Here is a 19,005-nt window from a genome sequence, read left to right on the forward strand (position 1 = left end):
GTGTGACTGGCACTGCCTACGTTCAATGAAGGACATATTGTAGCTAATTTAAGGTGTATATTGTGAACAGGCTGAAAATCACAATGATAATGCAGCACACATTCCTTTTAGAACCTGCCTTTAGTGAAAGATGACTGAAATGCTTTATAGAGAAAGGCTTTTTGGAAGGAATTTTGAAGACTGTGCATTCAATGTTGCCTGATTCCAAAGGAGTCCTCAGAAGTTTGGGTTTGTTTGGTTTGGGGGGGATGGGGAGGAAGCTAATAGAGTATCTAAAGGTTGTTTTTAAAGAAAAAAAAACAGCCTGGGAGTTAGGTGAATCAGATAGAAAAATAAATTAAATTCTCTGTGTGTAACTCCAAATACTGCTGCATTTGGATGTACCTGCTGAGAGATACATCTGTTGTTAGAAATACTCGAGGATATGTTTGACTGGAAAGCCACACAACCCCATGAGCAAAGGAGTTAAGCAGTGAGTATAAATTCTGAAGTAAAGTGTGCTTAGACGGCTCATTCTACCAGCATTCTGCAAATGTGCTGTGCTGTAAATTTCTAGCTCCTTTAACCAAGTACCCAGCTCCTGGGTGTCAGACCTGAACATTGAACTCATGGTGATACACCACCACCATGTGGTCATGACTGGAAAGTAGAATCCTATTGAATAGTTGGGAATAACTTGAGCCGATGTTTCAAAACTTGGGAGATACGTGGTTATTATGGTAACTGCACTCGGCTACCAACAATACTATAATTTGAGCACTTAATGGACATATCTTTGAACACTGACACAGAAAATCTGTGCTTTTTCAAAGTTCTCAAACTTTCAAAATTCCAGGTCTAAAGTAAAGCCAGGCACAGAAGGAAGCATTAATGCACCATCAGATGAAACAGTACTTCAGAACTTTGTCATGTCTGAGTGTGCCTGTTTTAGGTTCCAATACAGCTGAGACATGACACATACTGAGACTGGTGTGAAGGGATTGCTCCTGTTGCTAGGAATAGCATGGGGCATTCTTCTCAAGGCAGAAATTTTGTTCTTTTGAAAGTGTTCATTATTACAGACTTTAGAGGAAAATACAACACAGCATAACAAAGGATGACAGAGGTTTTTTTCTGGCTTTCCTGTAGAGTTCATTTTGATGAGGTTGGGTTGGGTTTTTTTTGTGGAAGGGAGATTCCAGAGGGGTATCTAGAAATGTTCAGGGCTCTTGTCCCTTTCACTAGGACTGAGTGTGAAGCAGTACTTTAAAACATCCTTTTCTGAAATAGCATTGGGTTCACTGTGTAGAAGACTGAGCACTTTCTTTCTATTCATTCTCACAGTGGGTAAAATGTCATTCCTTATTCTGCTTTAGCCAAACTATTGGCTTCATCCCTACTCAGATCTATAGGATTTTCCAGGAGGGAAATAGTCTTTATAGCAATGTTCTGTGACATTCTCTTCTGCCAGTTCTGACTCATCACTAGTAACTGGAGAGGGAGCAAACTCCTGTGGTCTTTGAGGGACTGCTCTGGTTGGGACTTAATTGTCTGTGGAAAGACAAGGCTGTCTGCTCTGTGTTTTATCCTTCCCCTTTTTTGTCTCATAAACCCAGCCTCTATCGGGAGCTATGATGAACACTCAAATGTGAGTCTTGGTAAAATAGTTTGATAAGGTACTTGTTTGTGATGGATCCATACGTGGCTTGGCTCTGCTTCAGCTTGGTCTGCAGCTAACATGGGGCAGTTGTGATCCCAGTTCCTCCCTGCCACACAGGGAGAAGAGATATGAAAATGAGGGAGAAGTGAAATGGAAATGAATGAGAGAAACTTGTGGGTTAGAAACTAAAACAGCTTTAGTGAAAATAATTATAATCATAACAATAATAGTAATATCAAAATCTATACAAACATACAAAATCAAACTCTCCTGTGACTCTGCCTCACCACTAACACTGCAGGGAAGGCACGGGGAAAGTCTCCGATTCAGTGGCAGATGGATTCAGGAAACAGATTCAGAAACAGGGAGCAGGAGCAGGAGCACACAACCAGACAAGGTCCTCAGTGGATGCCAGCCATCAAAGAAGGTGGCTTGACCCCCAGATCTTTAAGCTTTATGTTGTGTATGATACATATAAGGAGCAGAATACTCTGTTGATCAGATTTAGTTCGCCTGTTCTGTCTGCTCCTTCCTGCAGGTATGACCCTTTTTCACCCTTTTGTCTCACGACATTCCACCAACTCAAGGATGGCCTTATTTTCTGTAGGAATAAGTATAAGGAATGGCCTTTCTGCACACCAGTGCCTTGTTACTTAGTGACAACTATAAATAATAAGCATTATCACGTCTAGAGAGAGACGCTGTCTGCAAATCCTGTAGTTTACTTTCAGAAAATGAAGTTACTTAGATGATGCTTAACTGAAAAGTTAGAGAATTGGTTCTGCTTTAGTTCAAATCAGAACAGCAGCCATGCTCCAAGAATATATTCAATCACACAAAGAAGTGCCTCTGTCTAAATTATTTATCTGGTCTTTTAATAGCTCATTGCTCCAGAATGTATTTTTCTCTCATTTTTATCAGTCTAATCTTGGAAGATGCTGAAGCAGTTGGTTTTCACATGCCTGAGGGTGTGGAGCCATAATGAAGCTTTTATCTGCTCTAGTAGCTTAAGATCTCTTTCTCTCTGCAGCAGTGGTACAATGTAATAAATGCTCTTAGCCATGGACAGAAAGCTCTTTGAAGAACAATACCACTGCAGTTATGCTTTCCTCTAAGTGATGCTCTTAGGAAGCTGCTCCTTCATGACACCTAGTAGTTCACTGTGGCTTCTCTCTCTTACTCTCTAAATTGTAATTTGTGGTGCCTGCAGATACCAGATATTCATTTGAGATGTAAATTACATGGGACAGGAACTAGGGCACTGCTTTTGTGCAAGGTCCCTCCACAGCCTTCAGTGGGTTCACAGGTTAAGTGTAAATCCTGGAAGTACAGCAAAAGTCAAACTGTGCAAAATTATGCATACTTATAGCTTCTATGTTGAATTTTGGGGAAGTTACGGATCTGATGAGCCTATTGCACAGTAATTGGAGCAGGGTGTTTGTGTCAGAGTTGCCAAATGCAGACCATATCTTCCACAAATGTACTGTGGAAAAAATGGGGAAGAAAGAGGGGGCATTAGATGTGAAGTCTTGGTGTAATCGTCTAATATAAAAATAGTAGAGTAGGTATAGAGGCATTTTGCCTCTGGCATCTTTTGTGATGCTACAGGGATACTACATTCATTTCTGTTTTCAGGGTTTTGATAAGAGTATTAAGTGAGACAAGGTAGTAAGGAACCATAAATGCTATTCAAAGGCTGAAGAATGATGTTTTTCTTGACAGACTAGAAGAGCTCTGGTTACTCAGTTTATCCAAAAGAGATTGAGAATCCTGGCAGAGCACCCTTCCTAAAGTGCTCAGTCAGGGTGACATATTAACTAGTGCAGAGGCAAGAGGATGGGAACAACATTGCGATTCACAGAGCTTTCTGTCCATGACTTTGCATATTGTACCACAGCAAGAGACCTGGTTAGAGGGTGTAATCAACTCTCAGGGGAGAAAAACATGAGGGTTATAAGTCCCTTTTACAGAAAAAGGCATAGCAAGAACTCACATTTGAGTGCAAATCCAAGATGAATTAAAATAATAATTAGATAAGTGTTTTTAGTAATGAAGATTTGCAGCTGGAATGAGCTGAAGAGAACATTAGATCTGCCAAATCTTGATCCCTCAAATCCATACTGATTATCTTTCTGGGAGAAAGACAGAAGCTGAAGTCACTAGACAAAAATCAAAGACAACTGGGAAGAAAAAGAAGTATTTGGATGCCATATGAGAAGAACTGACATCTCCTGTCTTTAAACTGCATTAATTCTTGAAGCTCCTTTCTCAGGATTTTCAGGGAAAGAATTAAATATCTGATTAAGCCACAGGGGACACCTACCCACATTACTGCTTCAGCCATGGGTCATTCTCTCACATACTCTTTTTCTCATGTTCGTCTGCATTAAAGCACATAATTCTGGAAAATCTGGAATATCTGCAGAGCTGTAGCTGCAACCTTTTGTTGTCCTTGCCTCCATGAACAACTCCTCTTTTCCTTCCCCCAGCTTCCAGCCATGGGTAATAGGAAATCCCTGAATTCAATGGCTGCTACACTTCTGTAGATCTTGACGGATCCACCCTTCAGTCATGGGTTCAACTCATCTTTAACCAAAAAATCAATGGCAATGAATTTCAACATTTAATAGGAGGTGAGGGGTGTGAGACTTTCTGGTCTTAAACCTGTGGCTTAAAAGCTTTTGGCGCCTGCAGTTCTTGTGCTATGAAAACCAGCAATCTCTCAACTATTCTCTCCACATCTTCAGTGACTCTGTGCACCTTTGACCATTTAATTTTTTGTTGTATGGAAACTATTCTATGCTGTTAATCATTTCTCTCATGCTTCTCTGCATGTTTTCTGATTCTACTGTCATTGAGCTGTGATTACTAGAAGCATAGACAGCTCTAGACACATCAAAGAATTTTAACATAATGTCATACTGATGTTTTATTTAATCTGCTCTTTCTTCAGTGAATCAATTTGCCTTTTCTGGGGTCGCTGCATAAATAACCACTCTAAGATCATTTTTGTTAGCAGTAAAATCTCATTTAGAGGCTATCACTGTATCTGGATAGAGTTGTGTTTGTTTTTATTTGTGTTCATCCCTTTCGATTTATCTAAGCTGAATTACATCTGTTATGCTAACACTTGATCACTTAGCATCTTATGATTCTTCCACAGCTACCATGTGAACAAAAGGAATCCTGTTTGCACTTATCTTCTGCTCAACAAGGCACAGAAGGTGCACAGAAAATTGCACGTACCTGCATCTCTCTGTGCACGTGAATCTAATAAAAGCCCTTGGTATGACCTGGTGGTTAGAGAACTGTTAGAGACGCCAGCAGCAGCTTTGTGTGGGAGAGCAGCAGAAAAAAAAGAAAAGTCTAAATTTACATAAATAGTTCTATTTCTCTCTAATTTTCTATTTCACCCAGGAAATCTGGCCTGATCAGTTAATGTGCTTCTTTGAGGCTAACATCCATGATATGAATCCAGAAAGTGAATGGCTGAGTGACTACAGGGAGCACTGAACTGCTCTGAATCTTTAAGAAAGTCTGAGTCTTTAAGAAATACACTCTGTAATTCATCAGTTTTATCTGCACCAAAGTTGTTCACAGGTTCTACACTGCCCTGTACTCATCTTGATTGCCTTATTAAACATGCATGGTCCCACCATGGGGCCACCAGTCTTTTCTGGTAGCAAAGGCTACAGCTCAGACAGGGCAAACAGACATCACTTGTGGCGTAGTATAGCTGACAGGGTAGTTGTGTTTTCACAGTGCGCATAAAGCTTAGTAGGATCTCAATTATTTGAATTCATGAGAGGCTTCAGCTTCTACAAAGTCCATTTGATAAATGGAATTATAAACTGGGCAGGGGGAGAGAGGTCCTATCAGTCAAGTGAGCCAACTAAACTAAAGCTTGAAAATAGGACTATGCCAGTTGAAATGAGCTTGTTCGCAATGACAGTGACTATTTGGGGGTTAAGGTGTGTTTATTTTGGTAAATAAATCCTTGCCATTAGAGGGCACCAAATGACTTTGAAAGTAGACTTCTCTCCCAGGAGTCTAGGATTTGTACCGAATCTATACAGTGCCCGAGCCCCGAACTGTCTAGGCACAACTCAAATGAGTTTGCAGTTGTGCTGGTTGTGTCTCAGTATCTTCCAATAGATTGCTAATGATTTGGCCCCAAATCCCACCATTTTAGCTGACAAGTTTTCATAACTGTCAGATTTCAGAAGGGAAGACACGCAGCTTCCTGCCTGCCAGGAGGAACACAGTGAAAATCATATTTCCATACATTTCTTTCCCTGTCAGACACACAGCCTTTGAGGATGGAAGCTACACTGTGACCATGGCAATAAAATTGTGAAGTTTGAAGGGCATGACAGGGAATGTCACCTATTAAAAGATAAATAGGCTGAAAAATATAGGAGCGGATGGAGTACAGCTGTTAGAACACTGTCTTACTGCTGTTATCCTTAGAGTTACCCTTCTCAGCTACTACTCACATTTACTGCTATTTGTCTGTTTTACTTTGGTCACTTTACTCTTGAGTGTAATTTTCCGTTTCTGTTGTTTTGCTCACCTTATGTCTTTTAGTGTCTTCCTGAATAAAAATCAGCTTCAGCTAGAGTGGAGCTGCTTGCGGAAGGGGTAGGATGCACAGAGAAGTCTCCCATGAAAACTTTTCCAGCTGGGACATAGATGAGGGTCTTGGGCTAAGATTCAGTCAAAGCCTTGAGTTAGGATTAGGGTTAGGACAGAGACAAAGCCTAGAGCTGCAGCTGGGGTTGGGCTGCAGTGGAACTGCTGAAGGATGCTAAGTTTGTTAAGCATCTTCTGATAAGTCATACATAGGATCCTGTTAATATTTGATAGAAAAAAAATGGATGCTTCAGTCTTCAGGGAAAGTGGAATAAGGCCAAGCAATTAGTTAGATAGCTAGGAACCTGGAGTAGCTCTGCTAAAATTGAATGAGTTTCTGTGGCTGTGATTTACTCTGTTTCACAGCCTTTTAATTCTATTGAGTTTGGCAGGGTTATTCCAGATCTATACCAGGGTGAAAGGTCCTTTGGCTCTGCTCTGAAAGCAAAATCTGGCGCAGCTAAGCATGAGGAGAGCAGTGTGTTTTGTTATGGAACTGAGTTGTGCAGCCTCTAAATTATGTCACCTGCCATGGATCTTCTCTGTAAGTTCTTAAATATTTGAATAAAGAGATATTTCTGAAACACTCCTGGCTGGCTGTAAGGATCAAAGTGTTACATTGACGTTAGTATTCTTTGAAGGGGGAATTTATCACAGTGTTTGGGAGCTTTTTCCTTTGCTTCTCTACTTGTGGGTATGTGAGATAAAGCAGTGCCAACTTCTTTAAAAAGGGAAAAGAAGAAAGAGAACCAGCACATGCATGAGCATCTCTGAGAAACTCTGAAGAACTTAGGTTAATCCCAGCTTAATTTGTAGTGCTGAAAAATATCTCTTTGGGGAAGAACCAGCTTTCCTCTTAAAGCTGCAACCAACAATGTGTAGAGGAGAGAGAAAAGTATGGGATACAGTGGTGTTGTGACTGAGTTTAACATCCCCAAGTGCAAGGGAATACGGAAATTTACATTTTAGCTTATAATAACAAGAATCCAAATGACAAACTTTACCCGTGAGTATAAAAAAAGATTTTTCTAGAAAGTTTCCATTCATTTCTGGTTTACTGAAAGTAAGATCCTAAGGTGGGATTTATATTTGGTAATTTTAGGTGTCTATAATGCATAATGTGTGTGGGTGAGGTGTCTAAGCTCCTCTGATATTTGATAGTCAATAAAGTCAATTGCATTTAGGTTGTGATTCACTGGACCACATCTGAGACTGTATTTTACTATAGAAGTATACCTGAAATTACGTTGGGTAACTCAACACTGACAAAAAGCTGTTTAGGTAATGAACATAAATGTAGATACTTACAGGTTAAACATTCACATTTAGTCTGATGAAGCCTGCTTTTACCATTTCTGAAGCTGCTTATTTGGAAGAAATGCCAAATCATCAATGCTAGAAAATGTTTTCAGTATTTCTTATACATCACTTTTACAACATAGTGTAATAGTGCCAAAAATATTGCTGAGGAAGATCATTACTAAGGATACTGTGGCTGGAGGTTAGATGTTTCAAAAATGTAGTCCAAATTCAGGTGTTTGGACAGCATTCAAATTGAAGACAGACTCAAAGGACAGGGTTCTATTTGCATAGGTCTGGTAAGATCTGAGATCTGAGCAGTAATTAGGGAGGGTTGTAGTAAGTCTACAGAGGGTAGAAGCAAGGATAGGTAACCTGGGAGAAATACAGAGAAATTTTTCAAGCAGCCAGGGATCAGATTAGGAAAACTAAAGCCCTGATAGAATTGACACTGGCCAGAGACATCAAGGGCAACACGAGAAGCTTCTATGGGTATGTCAGTGATAAAAAGAAGACTAAGGAAAATGTAGACCCTCTCCAGAAAGAAATAGGAGACCTGGTTACCCAGGATATGAAGAAGGCTGAGGTACTCAATGACATTTTTGCCTCTTACCTGGCAAGTGCTCTAGTCACATTGTCCATGGTGCAGAAGGCAAAGGCAGGACTGGGAGAATAAAGACCCATACACTGTAGCAGAAGATGAGGTTCAAAACCATCTAAGGAACCTGATGGTGCACCAGTCCATGGGATCTGATGAGATGCATCCATGAGACCTTAAGGAACTGGAGACTGGAGCTGCTAAGCCACTATCCATCATCTTTGAGAAGTCATGGCAGTCCTATTAAGTTTTCACTGACTAGAAAAGTGGAAACATGACTCTCATTTTAAAAAAGAAAAACAAGACCTAGGAAACTACAGGCCAGTCAGTCTCACCTCTGTGTCCAGCTAGATTTTGGAGCAGACCATTCTCAAGTAAACGGAAAATTAAGAAGTGACTGGTGACAACTAACTCAGTTTCTTTAAGGGCAAATCATGCCTGAAAAATGTGGTGTCCTTCTATGACGGGGTTACAACACTGGCGGATAAAGGAATCATAGAATCATAGAATCATAGAATCATAGAATAACCAGGTTGGAAGAGGCCCACCGGGTCATCGAGTCCAACCATTCCAGATCATCGAGTCCAACCATTCCTATCAAACACTAAACCATGCCCCTTAGCACCTCGTCCACCCGTGCCTTAAACACCTCCAGGGAAGGTGAATCAACCACCTCCCTGGGCAGCCTGTTCCAGTGCCCAATGACCCTTTCTGTGAAAAATTTTTTCCTAATGTCCAGCCTAAATCTCCCCTGGCAGAGCTTGAGGCCATTTCCTCTTGTCCTGTCCCCTGTTACTTGGGAGAAGAGGCCAGCACCCTCCTCTCTACAACCTCCTTTCAGGTAGTTGTAGAGAGCAATGAGGTCTCCCCTCAGCCTCCTCTTCTCAAGACTAAACAACCCCAGCTCTCTCAGCCGTTCCTCATAAGGCCTGTTCTCCAGCCCCTTCACCGGCTTTGTTGCTCTTCTCTGGACTCTCTCCAGAGCCTCAACATCCTTCTTGTGGTGAGGGGCCCAGAACTGAACACAGTATTCGAGGAGCGGTCTCACCAGTGCCGAGTACAGAGGGAGGATAACCTCCCTGGACCTGCTGGTCACGCCGTTTCTGATACAAGCCAAGATGCCATTGGCCTTCTTGGCCACCTGGGCACACTGCTGGCTCATATTCAGTCGGCTGTCAACCAACACCCCCAGGTTCCTCTCCTCCAGGCATCTTCCTAGACAGACTTCTCCTAGTCTGTAGCACTGCATAGGGTTGTTGTGCCCCAAGTGCACGACCCGGCATTTGGCCTTGGTAAATCTCATGCCATTGGACTCTGCCCAGCGGTCCAGCCTGTTCAGATCCCTTTGCAGAGCCTCCCGACCCTCCAGCATATCGACACTTCCACCCAGCTTAGTGTCATCTGCAAACTGGCTAAGGGTGCACTCGATGCCTTCATCCAGGTCATTGATAAAGACATTGAACAGGGTTGGACCCAGCACTGAGCCCTGGGGAACCCCACTTGTCACTGGCCTCCAGCTGGATTTCACACCATTTCCCACCACTCTCTGGGCCCGGCCAGCCAACCAGTTTTCCACCCAGGAGAGTGTGCGCCTGTCCGGGCCAGAGGCTGGCAGTGTCCAAAGCAGAATGCTGTGAGAAACTGTGTCAAAGGCTTTACTGAAGTCCAGGAAGATACATCCACAGCCTTTCCCTCATCCAGCAGCCGAGTCACTTTGTCATAGAAGGCGATCAGGTTAGTCTGGCAAGACCTGCCTTTTGTGAACCCATGTTGACTGGGCCTGATCACCCAGTTCTCTTTTATGTGCTTCATGATAGCACTCAAGATCACCTGCTCCATGACTTTCCCTGGCACTGAGGTCAGACTGACAGGCCTGTAGTTCCCTGGATCCTCCCTGAAACCCTTCTTGTAGATGGGCACAACATCAGCCAGCCTCCAGTCCAGTGGGACTTCCCCAGTCTTCCAGGACTGTTGGAAGATGATGGAAAGGGGTTTGGCCAGCACATCTGCCAGCTCCTTCAATACCCTTGGATGAATCCCGTGCGGCCCCATAGACTTGTGGGTGTCTAGTTGGGCAAGCAAGGCTCTGACCACCTCCTCTTGGATCATGGGAGCCTCATTTTGCTCCTCTAGCTCCTGGGTTTGTACACAGAGGGAACAACTTTCTTTACAATTAAAGACTGAGTCAAAGAAGGCATTAAGTACCTCAGCCTTTTCCTCATCCCCTGTCACTGTTGTTCCTTCTGCGTCCAATAGGGACTGTATGGTCTCCCGAGTCCTCCTTTTATTATTTATATATTTATAGAAGGATTTTTTGTTATCTTTCACAGACTTTGCCAATCTGATTTCTAGTTAAGCCTTAGCCCTTCTGATTTTTTCTCTACACAATCTCACTTCCCTCCTGTAGTCCTCCCAAGAGGCCTGTCCCCTCTACCAGAGCCCATAAACATTTCTCTTCTTCTGGATATCACTTAAGATCTCTCTGTTCAACCAAGCTGGTTTTTTCCCCTGACGGCTTTTTTTTCGGAACATGGGGATGGCTTTCTCCTGAGCTGCTAGGATTTCCTTTTTGAAGAGCTCCCAGCCCTCATGGGCTCCCTTGCCCTTAAGTACTGTCTCCCAGGAGACTTTGCCAACCAGCCTTCTGAAGAGTTCAAAGTCTGCCCTCTGGAAATTTAATGCTAGTCTCCTGCTAACCGCCCTCTTCACTTCACCTAGAACAGAAAACCCTATCATCTCATGATCGCTTTGTCCTAGGCGTCCACCTGCTGCCACATGCCCCACAAGGCCTTCTCTGTTCACAAACAGCAGGTCCAGGAGGGCACCTTCCCTTGTTGGTTTATTCACCAGCTGTGCAAGGAATTTGTCTTCCACGCACTCCAGGAGCCTCCTAGACTGCTTCTTTTCTGCCCTGTTGTACTTCCAGCAGATATCAGGAAGATTGAAGTCTCCCACAAGAACAAAAGGCATCTATCTAGAGACTATCCCCAGCTGTTTATAGAAGAGCTCATCAGCTGCTTCTCCTTGGCTGGGTGGTCTGTAACAGACTCCCATCATAAAATCTACCTTCTTATGGGCTCCTCTGATTTTAACCCACAGGCACTCAATCTCCTCATCGCCACAATCAATCTCAATGGAGTCCAAGTCCTCCCTTACAAAGAGGGCTACCCTGCCTCCTCTCCTACCCTTCCTATCCCGCCTGAAGAGTTTGTACCCCACCATAGCTGCACTCCAGTTATATGAGTCGTCCCACCACATTTCCGTGATGGCAACGACATCATAGCCTCCTTGCCCTACGACAGCTTCCAGCTCTTCCTTCTTATTCCCCATGCTGTGTGCATTGGTGTAAATGCACTTCAGCTGAGCTGCCGAGCCTTCAGCCCTCTTAGAGGGAACAGAGTTTGTTCCCAATTGCCTGGTAACTGGAGTAGCTAGCACCAGAGTGCCCGTATCTCCCTTAGCACCCCCAGGTGTGTTCTCCCCCACTTCCTGTGTGGTGATGTACTAGTGGTCCTCTCCAGCACACCCTCTCTGAATCACCAGTGCCCCACGTCCAGGCTCGCTCCCATCTAGCCTGGTCTCAACCCCCTCCCCCTTCACATCTAGTTTAAAGCTCGATTTATGAGCTTAGCTAGGTTTTTAGCAAGGGCTTTTTTAGCAAGTCCCCTTTCCATGAAAGGGTCATTGTGTGTCCTACACAACATTTTTGTCTTTAAATTGGAGAGACACAGATTTGAAAGATGGACCACTTGATGGATAAGGAATTGGCTGTATGGTAACACTCAAAGAGTTGCAATCAACAGCTCAATGTCCATGTGGAGACTGGTTATGAGATGATACTGGTTAACTGGTTAACTCCTAATACCATTCCAAGATTAAAAGGCAACCTGGCTGTATGATCCTTGTACCTTGTGTTCACAAAAAGAGTTCATTCCCAGGTATGTTCAGTTCCCAGATATTGTCTTTTCTCAAGGGTAGATGAAGTTCTACAAGTAGTCACTTGCCCAACTTGTCAGGCAGGCCAAGATCTGTGCTTTGTTGAGTTTTTAACCTTCTGACTTTTCTGATACTTTTCTCTGCCCACACAAATGCTGGTAATGGCATGACAGTTGCTTTCAGACAGGAAGATTATATCTATCAGCATAGAATCTTGAAACATTCCTTCTGAAGAAAATAAGATGAACCCTTTTCCTGGTATCTCCAGTTTACTTATTCCTGGGTAGATGATAGCTGCACTTTTTCTGATTGTGTGGAGTTCACTTTGATAAAAAAATACGCTGAATATAAAAAAGCAGAAGTGGACAGTCCTGTCATGTCCCATCCCGCATCTTGTAAATTCTGTAGGTTAGGGAAGAGGTATCTGTTGTCTTGTTCATGTGCAGATGCAGATAAAAAAATCCCCTGATGAACTGACGTCAATGGATTGGCTCACTTCAGGGCTAGAGAACTCATAACACAGCTCTGGAGTTTACTTCTCCACAAATGACTTTGGTGATAAGATAGAACAAGGGTTAAGATGTGGATGGTAAAAAATGTAGACTAGTTCAAGGAGCTGTTCTAAAAATGTAGGCTCAAAACCGGCTTCTAAAATTTGAAAGAATATGGTGGGACATATTGGGACCAATTTTCTAAAAATGCTTTATACCTGCAACTTTTATTTGCACTCCAGAAACTAATGCCTTGTTCTCTGTAATCAAAATCAGACCCTGCGTAAAAAAAATGTTGAAAATCTCCTTCTTGCTAGTTCACCCTCCTAAAACTTATATACCACTCCCTGCTTCAAAGTGGTATGTTGTGTCTTCACAAATAAATGGTTTTCAGCTGGGGTGATACTGATAGAAAGAAAAATCATAGAATCATAAAATCATAGAATGGTTTGGATTGGAGGGGACTTTAAAGTTCATCTAGCAACAAGTCCCCTGCCATGGGCAAGGACACCTTCTGCTAGACTTGTTTGCTCAAAGCCTCATCCAACCTGGTCTTGAATACTTCCAGTGATGGGGCATCCATGACATCTCTGGGCAACCTGTTCCAGTGCGTCACCACCCTCACAGGAAAAAAAAAAATCTTCATAATATCTTATCATAGAATCATAGACTCATAGAATAACCAGGTTGTGTAAATCTACCCTCTTTCAGCTTAAAACCATTACCCCTCATACTATCACTGCACTCCCTAATTAAAAGCCCCTCCCCATATGAAGTAATGGGGCCTGATCAACAGGCCTGGAACACTGTGGATGACCCAGGGGTGATTTGTATTGCATTGCTATGAGTACTGTTCATTCTATAACTTCTCACATTGCTATTATCATTGTGATTTTGCTGTGCTATTCTTGGTGTAGAGAGCATGAAAAAGAGAGGCAGTAAGCAGCAGGGGTCAGAGACTCCGTGGTTTTGCGGTGATGTAATTTGTTTATTCAACGATATAAAAGCTAGACCCCTCACAGCCATGGTTGGAGACCTCACCTACGAGTGGATGTACTGTGTGGGACCCCCAGTTACTGGGAAAGCCTCTCCAAATCTTCGCTGCAAAAAAGGGGCTTACTGGTGACTGTGGAACTGGATGATGATGATGAGGCAATTGATGATGTATCTTTCTTAATTACTATACTTATTCCCTTCTAGTAATGACTAGATGCATTCCCTTTAAAAGCTTCTACTCTTAACTTGTTATTGATCACTACAAATAATTTGTTACCTTTGTTGCGGGAATAAGTTGAGTAAGCCTTGATTTCACAGAGTGTTTGAGAGTTTGGGCTTTTATACTGACCAGGCGTTGTGCCTAGCACCTTGTGGTAAAACACCATCTTTCCCGTAGACTCCTTTTAAGAACTCAAAGGCTGCTTTAAGGTCTCCCCTGATCCTTCTCTTCTCCAGACTGAACAAACCCCAACTCTCTCAGCCTGTTCTCATATGAGAGGTGCTCCAGCCCTCTGATCATCTCCGTGGCCCTCTTCTGGACTTGCTCCAACAGATCCCTGCCCTGCCCATGCTTAGTCCTTCACAACTGAACACAGTACTCCAGGTGGGATCTCATGAGAGCAGAGCAGAATGGAAGAATCACCTTCCTTGAGCTCCTGGTCACACTTCTTTTGATGCAGCCCAGGATAAAGTTGTCATTCTGGGTTGCCAGCATACACTGCTGGCTCATGTTGAACTGCTCATCAATCACCAGCCCCAAATCTTTCTCCTCGAGCCTAGTCTCTCAGCCTAAGCCCCATTAAGATGAGGAAAAGCATGACAAACTTAGTTTTCAAGCAGATTTCCTAAGATCTTGGTGCATACTACAGAGCACCCAAAGTTAGCATTATCTTGGTAAGGTACGTCTTCCTCTTCTGACCCCCAGGATACCTGCACTTCCCTGATTTACACTTTCTATATAAATATTCTTGATTATTCTTTCGAGTCTCTGGAGAACATGCAAGGAGCTGAGGCATTTACAGTCCTCCTGCTTATAGAGTCAATACAGGCCGGGCAGAAGTCTGCCTTTTTGCTCTCCAGCAACTCTAAAATCATGCTGAGGTCAAGATAAGGAAAGGTAAAAGACAAATAAATGTGTTTCTTCACCACATTGCACATAGACAACATAATTTCAGGAGTTATAAAGAAATAAGAGAAATCAAACTAAGTTGCCCTCATTTCTGGTTTCCAGATACTAAAACAAAAAGCTTCCTGCTTTTTTTCTCTTTTTATCCAGCTGTCTCAGTGTGATTTTCCTGACAGAGGATAAGGATGAATTCAAAACTGTTAAAATTGATTCTTTAAGGCAATGCAGTCCCACGCTGTGCTTAGGTACATTTGTTCACACCACCTCCAACAGGCCGTTAGTTTGTGCCCAGACCAACTGGGAAGCTAAGCTGATGGGCACTGGAAGTGGCCAGCCCATTCAGGACATCCTGCAGGCAGGCTCCCTGGGAAAGGCACTCTGTTCTCCTTGCTTGCCCAGCGCCTCCATACACACACATATTCATGACTGGCTATTCTTTCAGGCAAAAGAGAAAAATTCTTTAGAAAACTGCAGCAGCAGAACAGGGCTGTGCTTTCAAGTATTTTTTTCTTTCCCAAAAGAAAATAGCTGATGCCATGAAAAGTTTTGTGCAACCGTAAATGTGCTTGACTGTGCTATAATGTTTCATGGAGGGGGAATTTTCTTTCCCAGCCCAGCTGCTGAATAGTTTGTGCCTGCAGGCTCCATGAGGAATTGAGAAATATGACCAGGCATCACACTAATTTTTATCATTTTTCACCCCATTTGCAATAATCTGGGGCATGGAAATTCCCCTGTGTGACAGATCATTCCCCTCCTCCTCCAGTCTGAAATCACGTGTGCAGACACACTTGTGTAACTTATGTCTCCTTCAAGACATTTTTATGAAGAAGAATTTCAGAGGAAAACCTCCACACCTAACTTCATACAATTATCTGATTGATTGCGTTTAAAGGGCATTTCTGTCAGCTTGGGACTAGTGCTGACTATAAGAAGGTAACTCAATATCATTTGATTGTGCACCTGTTTAACTTCCCACTTTCTGCTTATCCATATATTTAATATGGCTTTTGTTTTCGGTAGCAAAATACTTCACTCTGTAAAAAGAGATCTTCTAATACAGAAGTTGGGAGATCTGGAGTTTTCCCCTTATGACCAAGACATTCCAGAAGATGAGGGAAACATGTCAGAAATTAGATTTGCCCTGAAATATTCAGGTTGTCTAGTCTGATGTTCAGTCATTGACAATGGAAGCACAACTCTGGTGTTAGAAGTGAAACTTCTGTAATTTGTAATTAATTAAATGCTTATGTGCAAATAAGAAAAATAATATTCCTAAATTCAACTGAATATTATTCCTTGGTCTTGAGGATAAAACTACTTAAATTTCCAAGAGTATCTTCTACAATGGTTCCTATGAATCCTTGATTATTTTAATGTTTTTTCTGTAGGTACGATGTTCTACTTCAAGACAAAGACTAACCCTCCCTCCTACCTGTTCCCTTGGTTTTTTTGTCATAGCTGTACCTGATGGCTCCGAGTTGCACAGATGCAGAGGGACAGAAAGATTGTTGAAAGACATTTTTGGCATTTTTCTTAGAATTTCCACATTCCTCTTATCCATGGGTGAAGACGTTGGGTGAATCAAAATGTTTATTTTTACCCTTTCTATACATTTTCTCATTTGTCATGTTTATCTTGCTGTCCTTCAGAATGATGCTTCACCACAGAGCCCAGGAACTGCATCCATTTCCTTATTATCTGCCATCACCAATTCATCCTCACCACTGGAAAGGACCACAAAATTTTCTCCTAGTTTCTCCTTTCTTTTTGGCCTGTTTTGTGGAAAGCACTGTTTTGCAGAAAGCACTGTTTTGCACTGATACCTATTTTGAAATGGCAGCTGATGTGGGTGATTTCTTATCTGTTTCTCTGTGCATTGCCCCAGGAGCTGACCTCTCCATGCACTGTAAGAACATACCTTATAGCTTCACAAGATCTCCAATAGGCTGCTGCTCATTCCTTCACACATAGGTTGTGGGGTCTGAGAAAGCCATTTCACAGGCTTTTACTTTTGACCATCAAGTTCTCTTTTTTTCCAATGACCTTGGGTCTCAACAACACATTCCAGGGAAGGCTCCTAATGCTGAGGAACTTGTCTTTAATGAGAAGAAGGAATTTGTCATCGCCTAACTAGGGTCTCCTTTGCAAGCTGACACTTATTGTTCTGGGATGGCATGTCCTTCACATTTCTCTACTGATTTTCACACCTAAGAACAAGACAGAAGAAACCGCCTCTTGCCCCCAAGACTTCTGTCTACAGTAGCACCATGATTGTATATGAGAAGGCTTTAAAATGATTGTAGGCCTTCCAGATTGTGTCTGGATCCTGACTCTCTGTGTGAAATTGTTATATTTTTCCATTTGTTATAACAGTGATCAAGGCAGTTGTATTATAGAATCAAGATTTATGAAACAGATAAAAAGAAAGAAACAGATAGGGCTGAGAAGTATATTCTTTGATTTCTAACACCTTGATTCACACATTTATAGTGGCATCAGCTATTACTACACCTTGCTAGAGAACAAACACACTAAATATTTCATAATGCATATGGGTCCCGTAGTTAGAGACTCACTGTCACTAGGATTATTCTCTTTGACCTGGGCTGCATGTGTCATTACAGCAGCAACAAGAAGACAGTGGCTCTACTGCCTACTGCTCCTTTAGCACTGAGCCCTTGTAGGAAAGATCCCAGTCCATTTTTCTGCCCTATAGTGAACATGTGATGCTGCTTGCGAAAACTGACCAGATGTGGAATGAAGAACGCTGCCAAAATGGTCATGATTGTACCCAGGGTGTCCCCAGGGAACATTGGGACAGCTGAGGCAGTGTGAGAGCCTCTGATTTCCTCCTCAGACTACTCTGTTTGAGCAGGCTTCTTTTGAAACAGCTTGTATGTGTGGTGAATGTGAACTCGGGTTGCGCTAAGGAGCAAGCTGATATGACAGCATCTCCATACCTTCAGTGCTTGTGCTGGTACTTCAGTATCTGTCAACACAAAAGCTTTCCTGAAGCAAGGTTTGTCTGTATTCAGTGTGGCAGAACATTTCTAGGGTGTATCTGCAGGAGGAAAATTAATGTCTCCCTGAGCAAACAGAAATGACAAATTTCAAGTAAAGATAGAAGTTTATTTGTCTGGTGGCTGAAAAAAGTGTAACGAATTCCTTGCTGCTGCAAGGTAACAGGGGAATGAGCTACATCAGAGACTCTTCAGGTGTGTTGAAGAGAAAATGATGAAAGATAGCTTAAAATATACAGGGAAAAGAAAACTGTCCTGAAGACCTGCAAGGATGGGTTTTGGCTGGATTATAATTCTATAAATACAAGGACAAGGGTTATCCATGGACCAGAAGTGGCTGCACTTTGGTGGAGTTTTTGGTAAGGGCAAGCATATGTTTCCAGAGTGCCATATGGTAAAAATCACGCCAGTATCAAATATTCTTCTTGTTCTTTTATTCATAGAGTACTGATACCATCTAGTCTCTAACTCAAAAGGTTTAGTTTGTTGTTTTGTGGGTTTTTTTTCATTTTAAGATTACAATTAGAAACTCAAAGAATCTTTGCATGACACTTCTTGTGTGGGAAGGTCATCATGCTTCAGGACTTGTGTTTTCCATCACTAGCATAAAATGCCTGTCAGCTTGGTGGCAAGTAGATAAAAAAGGGAATTGGATATCTATCTAGTCAGTCCACTGTGAAACTATCAAATGTACCAAAACTGCTTGATCCACCCTTTGGTGTAATCAGCAGAAAAGCTGTTATTGGATTCTGTTGGACGCAGTCCATAATTCATTTTTCTTAATTCCTGCATTTCTCCTTTTTCCCATTACCATTATCATCCAGGGGAAGAACTGCTGAAAAGCCACAGAATGATTACTTTTCTGTTCTTTCAAGTACTTGTGGATCAGGAATTTTCAGTAATTTGATGATTTCTTAGCTGCAGTCCCAAATCACTAACCAAAAATGGCCCTTTACCGCTTTTCTCAGAGGCAGAAGTTTTGAAAATGTTGGATAAATTTTAGTTATGCATCAGGTTCATCATACTGAGTTATAGTATCAAGGCCCTGTGATGAGCAGTTCCTATACAGTTCTGTGCTGGAGTGGTGTGGCTACATACACTGTAAGATTAGCTGCTTTCATAGTAGTAAATCACATGTAGATTCTCCTTAAGCGCACACTAACTCCTTTTCAGCATTGTGATCTTTTCTATGGATTTGCCATTTTTTCAGAAGAATAATATTAAAGCAATTATTAGGTCCACCTCAACCAAAGATTACCATCTTT

Source organism: Phaenicophaeus curvirostris, chromosome 3 (genome assembly GCF_032191515.1).
Source record: "Phaenicophaeus curvirostris isolate KB17595 chromosome 3, BPBGC_Pcur_1.0, whole genome shotgun sequence".
In the NCBI taxonomy this organism is placed as follows: domain Eukaryota; kingdom Metazoa; phylum Chordata; class Aves; order Cuculiformes; family Cuculidae; genus Phaenicophaeus; species Phaenicophaeus curvirostris.